The sequence below is a fragment of the Castor canadensis genome, chromosome 11 (assembly GCF_047511655.1).
Source record: "Castor canadensis chromosome 11, mCasCan1.hap1v2, whole genome shotgun sequence".
NCBI classification, from domain to species: Eukaryota; Metazoa; Chordata; class Mammalia; order Rodentia; family Castoridae; genus Castor; species Castor canadensis.
In genome coordinates, this window is record NC_133396.1 from 38,912,437 (window position 1) to 38,928,280 (window position 15,844).

The following is a 15,844-nucleotide window of genomic DNA, read 5'->3' on the forward strand; positions in this document are numbered from 1 at the left end:
ACAACTATACTCTGGCTACTGCACTTGGGATCCCTAGTGCAGCCCTCCCTGCTCTTCCCTGGGCTCCCTGTAGTCTCTGGGCTTAATAGCCTCTGAGTATGTTTGGGTTTGACCAGAAGACAACAGACTGTGCTGCAAAGGATACAAACAAAGTTAAGGAATAGAATTTTTAACACCTCAACTAACATGATCTTAGCTCTGGTTTTTTGTTTTTGTTTTTGTGGTTTTTTGGCAGTACTGGGGCTTGAACTAGGGCCTACAGCTTGAGTCATTCCACAAGCCCTTTTTTGTGAAGGGTTTTTTTGAGATAGGGCCTTTTGAACTATTTGCCTGGGCTGGGTTCAAACCATGATCCTCCAGATCTTTGCCTCCTGAGTAGTTAGGATTATAGGTGTGAGCCACCGGTGCTTAGCTCTTTACTTGCTATATGACATTGGATAAGTAACAGACTGACTCTTTAAGTATTAGTTTCATTCACTGTGAAATGGGAAAAATAATACCTGCTTCATAGATTTTAGGGTCCTTTAGCTTATGTGAAGAACCGAATGCTTTTCCAGGCCTAGCGTAGGCACTTAATCTCCTCGCACTGGGAGACTATTGACTGGGAGATGCTCATAGAAGACTGGCCAGGGTGGGTGCAGTCACACAGGGCCTGACTTGGAAGGGCCCTCTGCTTAATTTAGCACTGTCCTGTCACCATCTTGGAATGCTGGACTTTTGGCCAAGAATCCCACATTTTGCACTGTGTTCACAGACTGTGTAGCCAGTCTGGTCTTCAGGAATGGGTTGAGCTCTTGTATTGACCCTTCTTTTGGGGGAGATACTGGTTTCTTAGGTAGTAATTCCCTCCCTTGGAGTTAATACATAATTTACTCATCGATAAACGAGGGTTAGCACTCTGCGTTCCATTCTGGGGCAACCCACACAGGCTTTCTCAGAAAGAAATATTTCACAGAATGTATTAGGTCCCAGGAAGTTAAGGGGGCGCTGGTGAAGTAGAACGATGATTTGGGATTTGGAAATCAGGAAAAGATCCAGGTTCAAAACCCTGCTGTGCCCTTGGCTGAGTTCCTTCAACAAAATAATGTCTTTGTCTTACTGGTAACACCTATGTTGCAGAGGAATTACATTTTCTTTATTGGTGAAAGATATGTCTCAGGAGAATTAAACAGAGAATTTATGGAAAGTGCCTTTCATGGGGAGTCTGGCACATATTAGGTGCTTAGTCCCCATTAATTCTTCTGGCTCTTGCCAGAAGTAACAAAAATCAGAGCACTAGGACTTACAAGCCGTGTTGCTACTAATAAAAGAAATAATATGATTTATTTTTTCACTACTGTTTGGGGAAAGGCATGTGCTTCATAAATATGTATTGGAAAGTACTTAGCAAATGAGGAGAAATAATAAAAATATGTCAAAGTAAACAACTCCTATAAATATGTCACTTGGTAGACAAATTAGTGTTTTATTACTACTAAATATTTTGCTCGCCAAAAAGGATTTCAGATTACTTGCACAATGGGTACATTATTGAGTGCCTCTGTGGAAAGGCGTGATAAAGATGAAAAATAGTGATGGTGACAATGCTTTAGGTGGAGAAAGGAGGAGTGTGGGTAAATGCAGCTCTGAGGCCTCCTTGCTTCAGTGATGTGCACATAAGTCAGCAGCATTACAATGATTTAGCCATATTATGGACCAGAGAGCCCAGATAAAAAGATCTCTGTGGGATGTCATGAATCCAAACTCTAATTATTGAGTCCAATTAGTGGATTAAGTGTACTCACTCTCAGAACTGAGCATTCAGCTTGTAAACTAGGTTTACAAAGAGACATCTATCAGTCTCACCATACCTTTGTTCTGGACTTTTAAATTTCTTTTTTTTTTTTTTTTTTAATGGTACTGGGGTTGTTTGAACTCAGGGCCTATACCTTGAGTCATTCCACCAGCCCTTTTTTATGATTTTGTGGTTTTTTTTTTGGAGATAGGGTCTTATGAACTATTTGCTTCAAACCGTAATCCTCCTGATCCTCCTGAGTAGCTAGGATTACAGATGTGAGCCACTAGTGCCGGCTGGACTTTTAAATTTCTGTGGCTGTAGTTCATCTCTAGAGAAGGAGAGATGTGATGGGAATGCTGACCAACCCATTCAGAAATGAGAGGATGGCCAATGCTGGCGTCTCAAGAGAAAAGGAACTGAACAGGGAAGACATAGGGCAAAAAACAACTGTGTGGGGGAATATAATGCCTGGGAGCTGGAGGTGTGACTCAAGCAGTAGTCATACCTAGCAAGTGTGAAGCTCTGAGTTCAAATCCTGATACTATCAAAAAAAAAAAAAGCAGGAAAAAGATTGGCACATTCAATTCAGGTCCAGGGGGCATCTAGAAAGAAGGAAGTGGCTGCACATCCCAGCTCTGCCTTTTTCTATCTGTGCAGCTTTGGGTAAATTAGTATGTAGATCCTCATTGAGAACAGGGGAATAATAGTACTCCATTTGCTGGGTTGTTTCGAGGATTGGAAATAATTGCAATACTTGTGACAGAGCCTGATAGGTAAACATATTTTTTATCTCACTTTTCCATCTGGTATTCCTTATTTTAAAATACAGGGGGCTGGAGATGTAGCTCAGTACAGTACTTGCCTACTGTGTTCAAGGACCCCCCCACAAAGATAATCAAATAAAAATTGCTCAGTCTCAGACCGATCAGCATTTACCTGATTTTTGTGACTTCCTGCCTGGTAATGATCCCCTATGCTACACTGGTTCTTTCCGGTTACTAAACACATGGTGCATTAGCTCATTTAATCCGCAGGCCAACCTGCATGTCTGGGATGAGGCAGAGTTCAGAAGGTGAAGTACACAGCTGATGAATGGTGGCCAGGGTGGTTCCTGGGTGGGATCATTTTCATTCCATCACAGCCTTTCTCAGCCGTTTCCTCGGTTAATCCTAAGGGACAGGGACGAGCACGGAATTTAATGTCCCACAGAACTGACTTCTAATACCTCTTATCTGTTGGTGTGTTCATGTGAACTGGGGAATATCTTCTGCTCATGGCATTGCCTTGGGGAACAATGAGATACGACAGCGAGGCAACTTTCAAACATTTACTATGAAACCGGCTCAGTGATGTCAAGGGACTCGTTCAAGGTTACCAAATCGGGGTCTGGCTCAGTGCCTTCGCTCCTCCCCCAGAGTTCTGCGACTAAGGTAAGGACAGTACCCGATTTAGGGAACTGACGCCCCCGAGCTGGGGCTCCGCCAGGGGGCGCGCGCGGAAGACGAGCTCTAGCCCGCCGCGCGCCTGGCTCCTCTCTATGGTGGCGCGGGCGCGGCGGAGCGGGGCGCGCTCCCGAGAGGGGCGGGGCCTAGCTGGGGGCGGGGCTGCGGGAGGGGCCTCGCGAGGGGCGGGAGGGGCCGCGCGGGGCAACCAGGGGATGGGTGGGGGGGCCGACTTCCTGGGGCCGTCCGTAAGGATGTCGCGACCGCCCTCCGGTGCCCCTCTGCCCCGGAGACGGCACGGCGGTGGCGTCCGCAGCCTCTTTGCCTGAGGCGTCCGCGGCCCAGATCCGGCCTCTGCTTTCCCCTCCCCTCCCCTCCCCTCCCCTCCCCTCCCAGGTGCGGGCCGGGCAGGCGTCCGCGGCAGGTGAGGAGGCGGCGGTCCGGCGCTGGGGTCTGCGAGGCACTCGACTTGGGGTGGGGTCCGGCAGGAGGACTCGGAGTGGGGGGGTTGTGCCAGGCTGTGGTCTGGGGGTGCCTCCTGTGTGGGGGGCGCGGCCTGGGATGCTCCTTGTCCTCCAGGGTAGGGGAAAGCCCCTTCCTCGCGGGAAGTGTCCGCTTTCAGGGCAGCCCACACCTGTCCCATTGAAAGTACTTTCAAAGAAAGCATTTCACCTCTGGGGACGGCAACCAGATAGTCCTGACTATCCCCCAAGCGCCCTCCAGCCCGGCAGCTCCAGGGGCTTGTGAAGGAAAGATGCCTCGTTGTAGGGCAGAGAGAGGAAACTGAGGCAGGACTGCGGCGGCCTGCTTGCCACTCTAGAGGAACTAGCCTAGCCCCTTCCTTAGTGGAGGAGCCCCGCGGGCTTCGTGGAGGAGGGAAATTTGGAGTTTGGAGGTTTGATGGAGAAGTTTGGAAATGAGGTGTTCCTCCTCCCCCTCTCCCCCCCCCCCACCCCGGTCTACTGCCCGTCTCTTGGGAGTCGTCCTCTGAGCACAGTGTGTGTGAGGTCGCCATTCTGTGGCTATGGCCAGGGGGGAAGTAGGGCCTCTCTCTAGCTGGCTGCCCAGGAGACATTTGACCAGGCATGAGGAAGTCTGGCTAGACCAGGGTAGCCCAGAGCCTCTGTTGGCATCTGTCTGCTCAGAGCTAGATTTCAGACTGGCAGAAGAGACCAACAGCACTGTGTTTTCTCCTTTTTGTTGGTCATTTGTCGGGTAGGGGAAAAAGAAAAAAGAAAACTCTGCTTGTGTAATCAAGGAAGAGTGTACCATGCTCCGAGTCAACCACGGGGAGGATTATTATTAGCTTGGAAATAGGGGTTTACCCACAATTATCACTTGGCACCCTGGTGAAAGGCCAGACTGATGCGATGAACAAACATCCCAGGGTGCATGTGGCCTTCTAAGAAATAAGTAAGTTTCTTATGCATTCTTTTGACTGGTGGTTTGGAGGAGAGACTTCCTGTCACCCTATCGCTATAACTGCAGAGAGCCTTGTGGTTGTCTCCCAGTGACAGTTCAATGTACTGAAATGTGAACAAGACTGTTCATGAATTGTAACATTTTTTAGGGATGGGACTAGTTACAGGAGGGGAGGTGGTTCTGGGTTGAGTTAATATACAGAGTCCTAGGATTGGAAGCTGGCCATGATATTTCCTTTCTGTTCAGGAGATTTCAAATTTGACAGCTTCATCCTTTTCCCTGACTGCATTCCCTTTCACATTCAAGGAAATAGATGGTTGCAAGTGTTTCTGAAACTTTATTGCATGTATGCTAATTCTGGACTTCAGAGTACAGTTCAAAAGTTACAGTTTACTTAGGGGTTATTTTCTTGTTTGAAAATATTTGCATATTGTGCATAACAGATAAGATTGATGTGGCAGGGCTAACTAATAGCTTGATTGTGCTTGAAGATGTCCATGTAATCTAGGACACACAAGCACATTTTTAATGTCTGTCTAGTTACAAAGACCAGCCTATTAAAACTTCTCATATTGATCAACTGTTATTCTGACTGTTCACATTGGGATCAAGAGTTGTAAATCCTCTAAATTGACCAATTTTACCAATTGCTAAGATAATACTTTTTCAAAAAGAGAAAGCTGTTCTCAAAAAGCTTAACAATATGTTTTCTTTTTTTTTTTAACAATATGTTTTCAAACTTTCTCTTGACCAAGCCAGTTAACATAACTGTTTAGTACTGTCTAATAGGAATACTGCTTAAAGGGCTTTTAAAATAGCAGTTAAAAAAAGGTATTTTCATTGACCAGTATTTAACAAACAGCAACACAAACAAAAAGGCAGTTCCTTTTCTAATTTCACGGAGCATTGTGATGTTTAGTACAGCCACACCTAGCTGTATGAATGTCACCTGGTACTTTCTGAAAATACCTACATAAACCTAAATTGTGTTAGGGAGATTAATTACACTTTCACTTTTATTCTTGTAATAGAATCTTTAATACTGCAGTTTTAATGATAGATTAGGCACTTTTATACCAAACTTGTACTGGCAGTAGTGTTCATGTTTGGGGAGGACAGATTTAGCCTCTGTACCCTGGAATCTCATAATCTCTGCAGTACAGAATTAGGGTATAATTTAGAGTTCAATGAGAATAGATGGTTGAGGTTGCCATTGGTGAAGTCTCAAGGGAGGAGCTGCCTCTTTTTTTTTTTTTTTCTCTTTGTGCTGCTGGGAATTGAACCCGAGGCCTTGTACATGCTAAGCAAATGCTCTACCGCTGAGCCACACCCCCAGAGTCCTGCTTCATTTTCATTTTTGTGTTGCGGGGGATAGAACCCAGGGCTATGCACATGCAGAATGTGTGCTCTGCCACTTAGCTACCACCTTGGTTATTTTGCTTGGCTACTTTGGCTATTGCAAAGACAGTCTTTTCATATACACACAGACTCCCATTCTTTTTTAAACTCAGGGCCTCAGGCTTGCCAGGCAGGTGCTCTACTGCTTGAGCCACACTTCCAGCCTGTGACTCCCATTCTTTAATAGAGAAATGTTCTGGTCAGTTGGTTTTGTGACATTGTTAGTCATGGAAATTTAAAGTCCTATATCTAGTTGGGTTCTTAGGATATCCTGTTAAAGCTCACATAAAGACCATCTCAGACAGATAGTGAATTGGCCTCATGTTTATAGACTTTAGCTCTCCCTGGTCCCAGGATTTAACACTTGCCACGGTCAGGACGGTGGTCACAGCTAATCCTATTTATGCCAGTTTTAGCTTAAACCCATTATCCGTTCTTTTCACTACTGTCACGAAGTTCCTCCCTTGCTTTTTTGATTCAGGCTGAGTATTCCACATTTTTGACACATTCGAGCCTGTTTATATCTCAAGTGGTGCTAAACAGTTGGTTATAAGAGGCTTGTATGTTTTAAAACATTTTCCTTTTTCAATGCATGCATAAAATTTGTGTTTCTTCTGGGAGAAAACCAGCTCTTTGAATCTGATAGTAAAACAAAAGCTGGTTTTTCCAGCTTTCTACCAATAGGAAATCTTCGTTAACCTCTTCCTAAGTTCTGGTTTTGCCAGTACAGTGACTAGTCACTAGGAGTGAATGATGGCCTGTGGCATTGGGAGATCCTGAAGTTTCCTGAGTCATCAAAGGAAGGCCATGTTGTATTCTGCACAACTTTGGCCTTTTTGGCTTGTTTTATTGCCAGGAGTTCCCCCAAACCAGCCACTCCTTGAAAGATTTGTTACCTGGCAGTTTGCAACTGAGTCACCCAGGCTGTCTTTTAAAATGCAGATTTCTTAGCCATGTCTCCTAGAAATTTGGATTAAGTGATGACCTACATTTAAGAAACCTCTCTTTCATCTACAGTATTTCCAAAATGCTCCCCAAGTGCTTCTGCTATTCTTTTGCATCCGCATATATATTTGAAAAGTGGGGTTCACTTCCCCTTTTTCAAAAAAATTAAATATAAACTGGTTGCACTGAAATCCTTTATAAATTGGTAGTCCCTCTAATAGCATCAATTATGTTATCCAGGATGTTAGATTTGCTAGAATAGCCCATTTCCTAGTCGTGACAGATAACAAAGAGCTTTTATAACTTTTATGTAAATTGCTTTTCAGCAAAGCCCCTCTGCTGTATTATCTATCTGGAGTCATGAGGGAGGGTTTTTGGTGAAAGTAGCTTTCTTTGTCCCCTGAGTGGACAAATGAATGATAATGTGGAAACCACTGGAGGTCTGAATAGGTAGTTGAGTGTAGTTTGGATCAACATATCAAGGGAGAGTGCCTGGGCATTGGGTATGTGAGACTTTAAAATAAAGGCAATGTGCCAGTTTCATTTTTCCTAGCTGAAGCCCTTGGTGAAAATAAATAGGTGCTTAATAAATCGTCAATAAAACTTAAGTCACAGGTTCTTTGCTGACTTCATGGAAACAAGAAATTGCTGAAATCCAGAAGCATCTGACATAAAACAGAATTAGGCATTAGATATGGTAGGGAATTAAACTTGGGTTTAGAAAACAAACTCACCTGGTTTTGAATCCTGGCTCCTCCACTTCCTGGCCATGTTACTTTTAGGCAAATTGCTGAACCTTCATGAGCTTTATTTTCTTATCTGCAAGATGAAAGTAATCTGGTAGGATTGTTGTGTGGAGTCAGAGAGGGAAATATGCATGCAAAAAGAGAAAACGAGTTCTTTGAACGTTGTAGGCAACTTGGTAAATGTCCCTTTTTCCACTTTTTCTCATAGGATTTTTATTCTGTGGGCTTAAAGATATATTTTTAAATCCAGCCTTCCTTGTATGCCTTTCCAGGAATGTCTACTCAGTCAGCTCTTGTAGAAAGTGTACGAAAGAGTGAGGACTAAAGTTAAAATCCAGAGACTATGGGTAAGAAGAATGAGTCATCGGACAGAATGAGTAGAGTGTTGGCATACGTCCAGAGTTATTATCTGCAGGAATATATTAATAACATTATCCAAATTCTCTCTGTATTTGGACAGTAGCCCAGGAGCTCCAATTAGGATAGGAGGCTTTGAGGGTGGCCCCATTAAGTAATACCTGGCGTCCATTTCTTTCCTTATCTTCCTTTTTCCCTTTGGGTCTTTTTTCTTTCTCTCCCTCCTCCTCTTCTTTCAAGCTCTGCTTCCTTTCGACTTGCCAGTCATGCCATAATAATCACAGACTGGGACCCTGGAACTTGAAGCTCAAAGAGGTTGCTGGTGGCTAACACCTGTGTCCCAACTAAATGAATAGGCTCTTTTGTGGGCAGGATGTTAAAGAAGTCGATTAGTACAATACTGGCTTAAAGCGCCTATTAGTGATACAGCCTATGTAAATCATGCAGCGATTTAAAGCCATGTTAGAGATTAATTTCTTATACTATATTTCTTATACTGGATTATGTCAGTTGAATTTTTGCATCTAAACTATGAATCCGTTTATTGCCTAAACAGATTAATTTCTGTCATATTGATTGGGAATCATTTATATTCTATAAAAGTCCCTACCCTTAAGGGCCTTTGTATTGTTCGGTAAATGTCTAGTGTGTAATACAATTAAAGTTTTGTTCACTGAGCTGCTGACATAATTAGTTTAATTTCTGCTCCTTTATATATTCCTGTTGGCAGCTAGAAAATTAAAATACTAGATGTTGCATAAAACTGCTTTTTGGAGTGGTGATTTTACTCTCAGTTGAATGGACTTAGGCCCCAGGGTACATTTTTTAAGATGTCTTATTCAACTTTCCTGTAATAGTCTCTTTCTCTATAGAATTAATGTATTAAGACACATAATTGGCTATTTAAGCATTCAGAAGAGACAGTGTTTGGCCTTTTACCCCGTGATTATATTTTTCCCTACATCTCTTTTGAGGAAATGTGTGTAATTTTTGGAAACTCTTAAGTATATTACAGTTACATGAACATGTGAACTTTTGCAAAGACCAAAGAATGGAGTGGTTTTCTCTGATAAGCCATATTATTTAATTCTCTCCCCAAATGGTTAGTCTGTTCTTTTTAGATCATAGCATTTGCAGACCTGATGTGAAAGTAGAAAGCTGTGATGCCTGGTAAATCCTTTCATAATTTTTCTGTATGTTTCACAGAAATGGCTTTGGTCTTCAGAAACTGAACTTGCTCTCAAGGAGACTTTACATTTAATTACTGTAATCCCCACTTAATTTCCTACAGGATTCTTACCAGGCTGCTGATTTCACGGCTATGACCTACACAGGTTTTTATCTGTGTTAAGGATGCTAACATTTTTTTTTTTTTAAATGAAACGTGACCTTGGTCTCTTAATTTCTCTGTTCTCTCTCAGCAACCTTTTCAGCTGTTACCCTTCTTCATGTGCCGAATTTGAACACATTTGATTTATGTATTTTTGATTTTTGAAGATGAGGTTTGCTATGTTGCCCATGCTGCTCTCCAACTGGTGGCCTCAAGTGGTCCACCTTCCTCAGTCTTTAGGGTAGCTGTGAATTTTTTAATTTGTTTAGCTGATATTACTTGATTTTGTAAAGATGCTCCTTTCTGAAGCTACAAACTGATTAAGCCTAGTTTAACATCCAAATGGCTTTTCTAGAATGTCATCTACACATAGGGTTCCATTATCTCTGGGATGTGGAGTGGTCAAGGCTCTCCGGGACAGCCATTTGTTACCACCGGTTCATTCTGAGCGTAGGGGAAGCCCACCCCCATTTGAACTACTTGCAGCCAGTGTGATTTGCTGAACGTTTTAACTGTCTCCATTCTTTTAAAGAAATGCTGCCTAGTCATCCTGAAACATGTTCCCGGAAGTTAGGCCAACTGCAGGCCCTGCTGGCCCCTGTGGTTAAGTGCAGTTCGTTAGTAATCAGCACCATTGTTTATTTGCAATTGCTGGATTATGCTAAAAGATTTGAAAGGGAAAAAAAAAGCTTTTCTTAAGTAAATAGGGCATCCTCCCTCTCGAACCCCACCTTCTTCTTGTTTTAGTCTTCATTTGCTTTGGAAAATCTTTCCAGACTTGGTACCCATCACATTTACTCAGACTTATTGGCGCATGAACTGAAATACTATTTTATCCTAAAATGTATAGAAACTCATGTGTGCACCCCACCTTGTATTTTTCTGCGAGTCTTTCCATTCCTTTTTACTTTCACAATTATTAACATACCTGTTTAGAAATGACCAAGCTTCATTTTTCCATTGGCTTCCAACCTTCTCCCAGGTCTTGAGTCCTAGGTGGCAGAGGCAGTTGCAGTTAGGTTGGCTCTACCCACTCTGATCCATGCAACATTATTATCTTATATGGTGTGGAAGATAAGCAGTCCATGAGCTCTGTTTGGACAGCTGGGCACCAGTGGCTGTCCTAACTACTCAGGAGGCAGAGATCAGGAGATCGAGGTTCAAAGCCAGCCTGGGCAAATAGTTTCTGAGACCCTATCTCTAAAATACTCAGCACAAAAAAGGGACTGGTAGAGTGGCTCAAGGTGTAGTCCCAGAGCTCAAACTCCAAAACTGCAAAAAAAAAAGTTGGACAAAGAAATGCTCTAACTTGGCGAAAGAGGTCAAAGTGTTTTCTAGGGCTCTAAAGTTCAGCTACTTGAGGAATATTTAGTCAAGGATTGTTCTCAGAAGAGGGAGGATTTGTTTTTGCATATAGGCAGCCATTGTTTGGACAATTTGTGTTTTCACCTAGGGGTGGAAAGGAATAGGGACTAAAATTATATGCAGTGGAGGCGGGAAGGAATAATTCTGGGGACAAGGACTTGCCTGGTCCAAGAAAATTCTTAGTCCTTTATGTTCTCAAATTTGTCCACCTCTATTTCAGCATTTTTGGGCAAGACTAGATTTAGGTGCCATTCTTGGTCATTTTATCATGCACCATGGAAGATTTTGTATAATTCTTCCCTTTCAGAGCTGAACTATACTGCAGCCAGTGTTTACCTAGGGGGTAAGATAAGGAGTGTCAGAATATTCCCAGAGAGCCTGATAAAGGGCCCTCCACCTTCCTGGTCCACCCTTGGCATATGGTTGGACTGAGCACTCCAGGTGACTGAATCATCACCCCACTCTGCTGGAGCTACGTCAGTGTTTCCTAACTCTCTGCACTGTTGACATGGAATAGTGACTGTGAACCCACCCATTAATGGGGAACATAAAAATGACAGTAGTTCTACAGTTTCTCTCAGATGGTCTTCATCAGATTCCTAAGTTGCATTTGCTTGATGAAATCTTTTATACAGCACACCAACTATGTCTCTTATGCTACTAAACCAATACTAAAAATGAAAATGTGCTGACAATTATACTGAATTTGGTTTTTATTTGAGATATAGGCTGTCCACAGAGCTATTTGTAGAAATGTTCTCAAATTGAAGCCTTTGCTTTTTTAGAAACAACACAAACATTATAAAAATAAGCCTCTAGGGTTGGAGGTGTAACACAGTGGCAGAGCACTTGCCTATCATGTGGGAAGCCCTGGATTTGGTCTCCAGCACCACCGAAAAAAACAACAAAACAAAACAAAACAAAAAAAAGCTTTGTTTGAGAGGCAATGGTACACAATTCAAGGGTTTTAGACATAACGTCAAGAAAGGGGTTTTGTTGCCGTAGCATGTAAATTTTTTCTTTTTGGTGGGACTAGGTTTTGAACTCGGGGCTTTACACTTGCAAAGCATGCACTATACTGTTTGAGCCACGCCTCCAGTCCATTTTGCTCTGGCTATTTTTTGAAGATGGGGGTTTCTTGAGCTATTTGCCCAGGCTGGCCTTGAACCACAACCTCCGAATCTCAGTAGCTAGGATTGCAGGGTTGAGCCACTGGCACCCAGATTTTGTTTTGTGGGTTTTTTTTTTTTTTTTTTTGAGAGAGGGTTGAACTACTTAGCCCAGGCTGACTACAACCTCCTGAGTATCTGGATTACAAATGTGTACTGCCATACCTGGTTTGTAGTTAAATTTGTTTGTTTGTGGTACTGGGGTTTGAACTCAGGGCCTTCACCTTGAGCCATTCTACCAGCCCTATTTTTGTGATGGGTTTTTTCGAGATAGGGTCTCTCGAACTATTTGCCTGAGCTAGCTTTGAACCACGATCCTCCTGATCTCCTGAGTAGCTAGGATTACAGGTGTGAGCCACCAGTGCCAGAAGTACTTAAATGTTTATGTCTATTTTAGTATCATTTGGTCCTCCCAACTAGATAGCATTTTTAAAAATGGAAATGGGGTCTTGCAAGCTATTTGCTGGGCTGGCCTCGAACCTCAATCCTCCCGATCTCAACCTCCCAAGTAACTAGGATTACAGTTGTGAGCCACTGGTGCCCAGCCACTTTCTAAGAGTTTTATATGCTGATTAAAATATTTTTACTTAAAATAGCTCCTTTATTGGCGAGTTCATCAAATCGTTCCTCTTTTTTATTCCTAAAGGTTTTAGTAAGGTTATATATTACTGCAATATACCTCAAATTTTAGTTTGAATCAAAATCTTGGTGCTTATAACCAATGCAGATTCCTGGTTCCTAGCTCAGGCCTATAGAATCAAAGCCTTGGGAATGAGGTGGGGCATTCTGATATAGCTTATCTCTAGTCCCCACTTGGAGAAGGCATTTCTGTGAGGAGAAAACACATTTAAAAGAAGAGAAAGGTAGAGAAATGCTGATGTTAATTGGTGTCCTTTATTTTGCAGAGAATTTTAAGGCACATAGAAGGAGACTCCTGAATTCCTTAGTTGGCTCCTGGAGGCCTAACTGAGGTCTGCCGCTCTCCTTTCCACCAACCAGTGTCTCCTATGGGATTCCTCTACTTGCCTTTGAATCAGAAGCTATAGGATAGTGAGTGGTTTGATTCCTTCAGAACAGTAATGATTGAGTCGGCCCTTAGTGACATGGAAAGTTAGTTTCTTAAACTATCTGAACTATCTGTGGTGAAAGACCAGCTTTGTAAAGGTTTTTTGTTTTTTTTTTTTCCTTAAATGTTTGCCAACCAATCTTTTTGTGAAGTACAAGAAAAATGAATTAACAGAAAAATCATGGCCTTGGATGTAATAGCAATGTCAAAGTGCCATTTTCATGTGCTGTTTATCTTGACACAGGCCTCCAGCACAGGTTGAACAGCACTGTGCTACGTGGTTCTGAGTACATCTTAGGAACTTGACATCACTCACAGGTCATTGGTCATTTTCTTTCTGGTGCCACCTGTAACAGGCAACCAACTGAAAACTTCCATTCCTCCCTGGAAAGAGAAGTTCCATCACTTGGTGACTTTCCTAGGCCAGAACCACAAATTTAATGCTACTTTGGGATTAGGGGAAAGACATTACTTTCAATGTATATAAAAGAAAATTGAGATTGGGTGTGGTGGCTCATGCCTCAGGAAGCTGCGATCAGGAGGTTGGAAGCTAGCCCAAGCAAAAAGTCAGCGAGACCCCATTTCAATAAATATACCAGGTGTGGTGGTTCATTCTATAATCCCAGCTATAAGGGAAGCTATAGATATGAGGATCAAGGTTTGAGACCAGCCCAGGCAAATACTCATGGTTCAAAGTAGTATATAGTGCTTGCCTAGCAAGTGTGAAGCCCTGAGTTCAAACTCCATACTGCTCCCCTGCCACCACGCCAAAAAAAAAAGCGAACTGATAGAACCTGCATTTGGTGCCTGAATCAGGAGGCACATTCAGCTGTTTTGACTAAACACTGAAAAGGAGTTTCCACCTCTTGACCTGTAATTTAACTTACATTTAATAAAGATACTTAAAGATGGGCAGAGAAAATAAAGTTTTGGGGTGTTGTTTTTTTGAGGCACTTTAGTTTCTGTTTGCTTTTCAGATGCCTTTTATAAGTAGTCTAGGAAGAAGCATTATTTTTTTGTATGGCCATAATGTCAAAATTAAGGTCGATTTGAGGCTAGGGGAAGAATCTCTCCATGTACACTTGTCATTCTGGTTTGATTGCTTAGTTGGATGAAATGTCAAACTTGATAGATCATTGGAGCGTTATTTTGGTAGTTAAACAATAATGAAACTGTTTGGATATTTGCAGGGAACACTGCTTCCTGTGTCTGGACTTTGCACTGGAGAGAGTTTCAATTGTTTAGAAGCAAGGCTGCTTAGAAAATGCAGCTTCTGTGGCTCCTGACCCAGCTGTCTAAACTCCTGGCTATACGGGGCCTTTGGACAAGCATTGCTTAACACTTTTGGAAACAATTTGTGTTTCTGATTCTAAGAATGTCTATGGTTGTTCCCTAAATAGTGGAGCAGACTAGAAAGAGGAGAAAGATACTGCCTGTGTCCACGTTATTCAAGTGAAGTGTGCTTTCTTTAAGCATCTCTAGAGCAGACCTCCTTCAGCTAAGGAGTGGCTTATGGACAGTCCTTGACCTCTTGGGCCTTTCTTCCCTGTTAATGACTAGCCATAGGGTAGCTTGTCAGCTGTGTGCCAGCCTGCACAGGGCTTTGGGTATTATAATCTTGATTAGGAAAGAGGGGCGGGCACGTGAGTGAGGGTTCAGATGTTTCTGGGTCCCTCTGCCTGCCATGTGAAGTCTTGAATTTTCACTTTGAACATTTCATTTGGTGGCAGATGTAATAAAACCATTTTTACAAACAGTCCCCTTTCCTGTTGAAATCATATGGTGTCCACAGGAGCTTGGAAGTGTTGCGTATGTTCTGCAGGATTTATTTTACTCATTCCATTGTGTAAAAGGATATATTTTTTCCCCCCTGAAATTGTATGCATTCTTCTGAAGGAGTCAGGAGAAGGCTTATTCTTGACCAAAAATAAGAAAGAATCTTGCAAGACTGATCAAAACCTAGCTATGTGATACTTCTTTTCTCTTCGTGCTATGTTTTACTTGTATAAAAAGTAGCAGCACATTGTGCGGGGTACTAGCTCAGAGGCAGAGGGCTTCCCTAGCACAGGCATTTCCCAGCACCACCAAAAACCAACCAAACAAACAAAAGGACTAACACTTTGCTTTCCCTGTGCCAGGGAATTTACTACACCAGTCTATCTGATTCTCCCAACAGTCCTGTGAGGTGCTAGGTACTATTATTTGTTTTCCACAGGTGCAAAAACTGCACAGAGAATTTAACAAGCAGGCTGAAGGCCACACAGCATTGAAACTCTTAAGTCTAAGGGTAAAGATCTAAGGGTCAGGCACTAGCCACAGCTGCCTCCTACTCTTCAGCTTATCTAGTGTGATTACTTTTCAGTGAGTCTTTGAAAATAGGTCCCATTTCATATAATGAAGGCTTCAAACCATCGTTTTACACATTTCCTCCTTGTGCAGAATGGGATTTAAAAATGATATTAGCAATACTTCTTCCTTGTTTTACTAGTTTAGTTCTGTTAGTACTAAAGAACTGTTTTATAGTTTATTCTTAATTCTAAAATTTTAAATGTATTTGATATATAAGCTAGCCACTCTTAAAAGCATGTTTGGCCTAAAAATAAATAAGTAAATAAAAAGCATAAATAGCTATCTATAGCTTTGGTTTAGAGAAAAATTCATCGGTGGGTTTTGATTTTTAGTTCTTTTGTTGTTTTCTGTGTGTGTCTTTTGTCAACTGCCTTCCCAACAAACTGATTCCTGCATAAGATACCTGGCTTTTTTCTTTTTTTTTTTTTGGCGGTACTGGACTTTGAACTCAGGGCCTAAACTTTGAGCCACTCTACCA

The 15,844-nt window shown here is 42.3% G+C and overlaps 1 protein-coding gene and 1 long non-coding RNA gene across 5 annotated transcripts in view; one reads left to right on the forward strand and one right to left on the reverse strand.

The window, feature by feature from the left end:
- Nucleotides 1-10,692, reverse strand: part of LOC141413786 (uncharacterized) — a 12,688-nt gene extending 1,996 nt beyond the window's left edge. Inside the window, exons 1-3 of one of the 2 annotated variants that reach the window (XR_012438678.1) lie at nt 10,346-10,692; nt 7,719-7,803; nt 2,714-2,946 (exon numbers count right to left, since the gene is read on the reverse strand). This is a non-coding gene — a long non-coding RNA (uncharacterized lncRNA). Of the gene's footprint in view, nt 1-1,863; nt 2,947-7,718; nt 7,804-10,345 lie in introns of those variants that run through there. The other variant, XR_012438677.1, reaches the window with a different exon arrangement.
- Rffl (ring finger and FYVE like domain containing E3 ubiquitin protein ligase) overlaps nt 3,445-15,844 on the forward strand; it is a 68,246-nt gene continuing 55,846 nt past the window's right edge. For 2 of the 3 annotated variants that reach the window (XM_074046344.1, XM_074046345.1), the window contains exon 1: nt 3,445-3,643. The gene's annotated coding sequence lies outside the window, so the exon portion shown is untranslated. Of the gene's footprint in view, nt 3,644-4,186; nt 4,633-15,844 lie in introns of those variants that run through there. The other variant, XM_074046347.1, reaches the window with a different exon arrangement.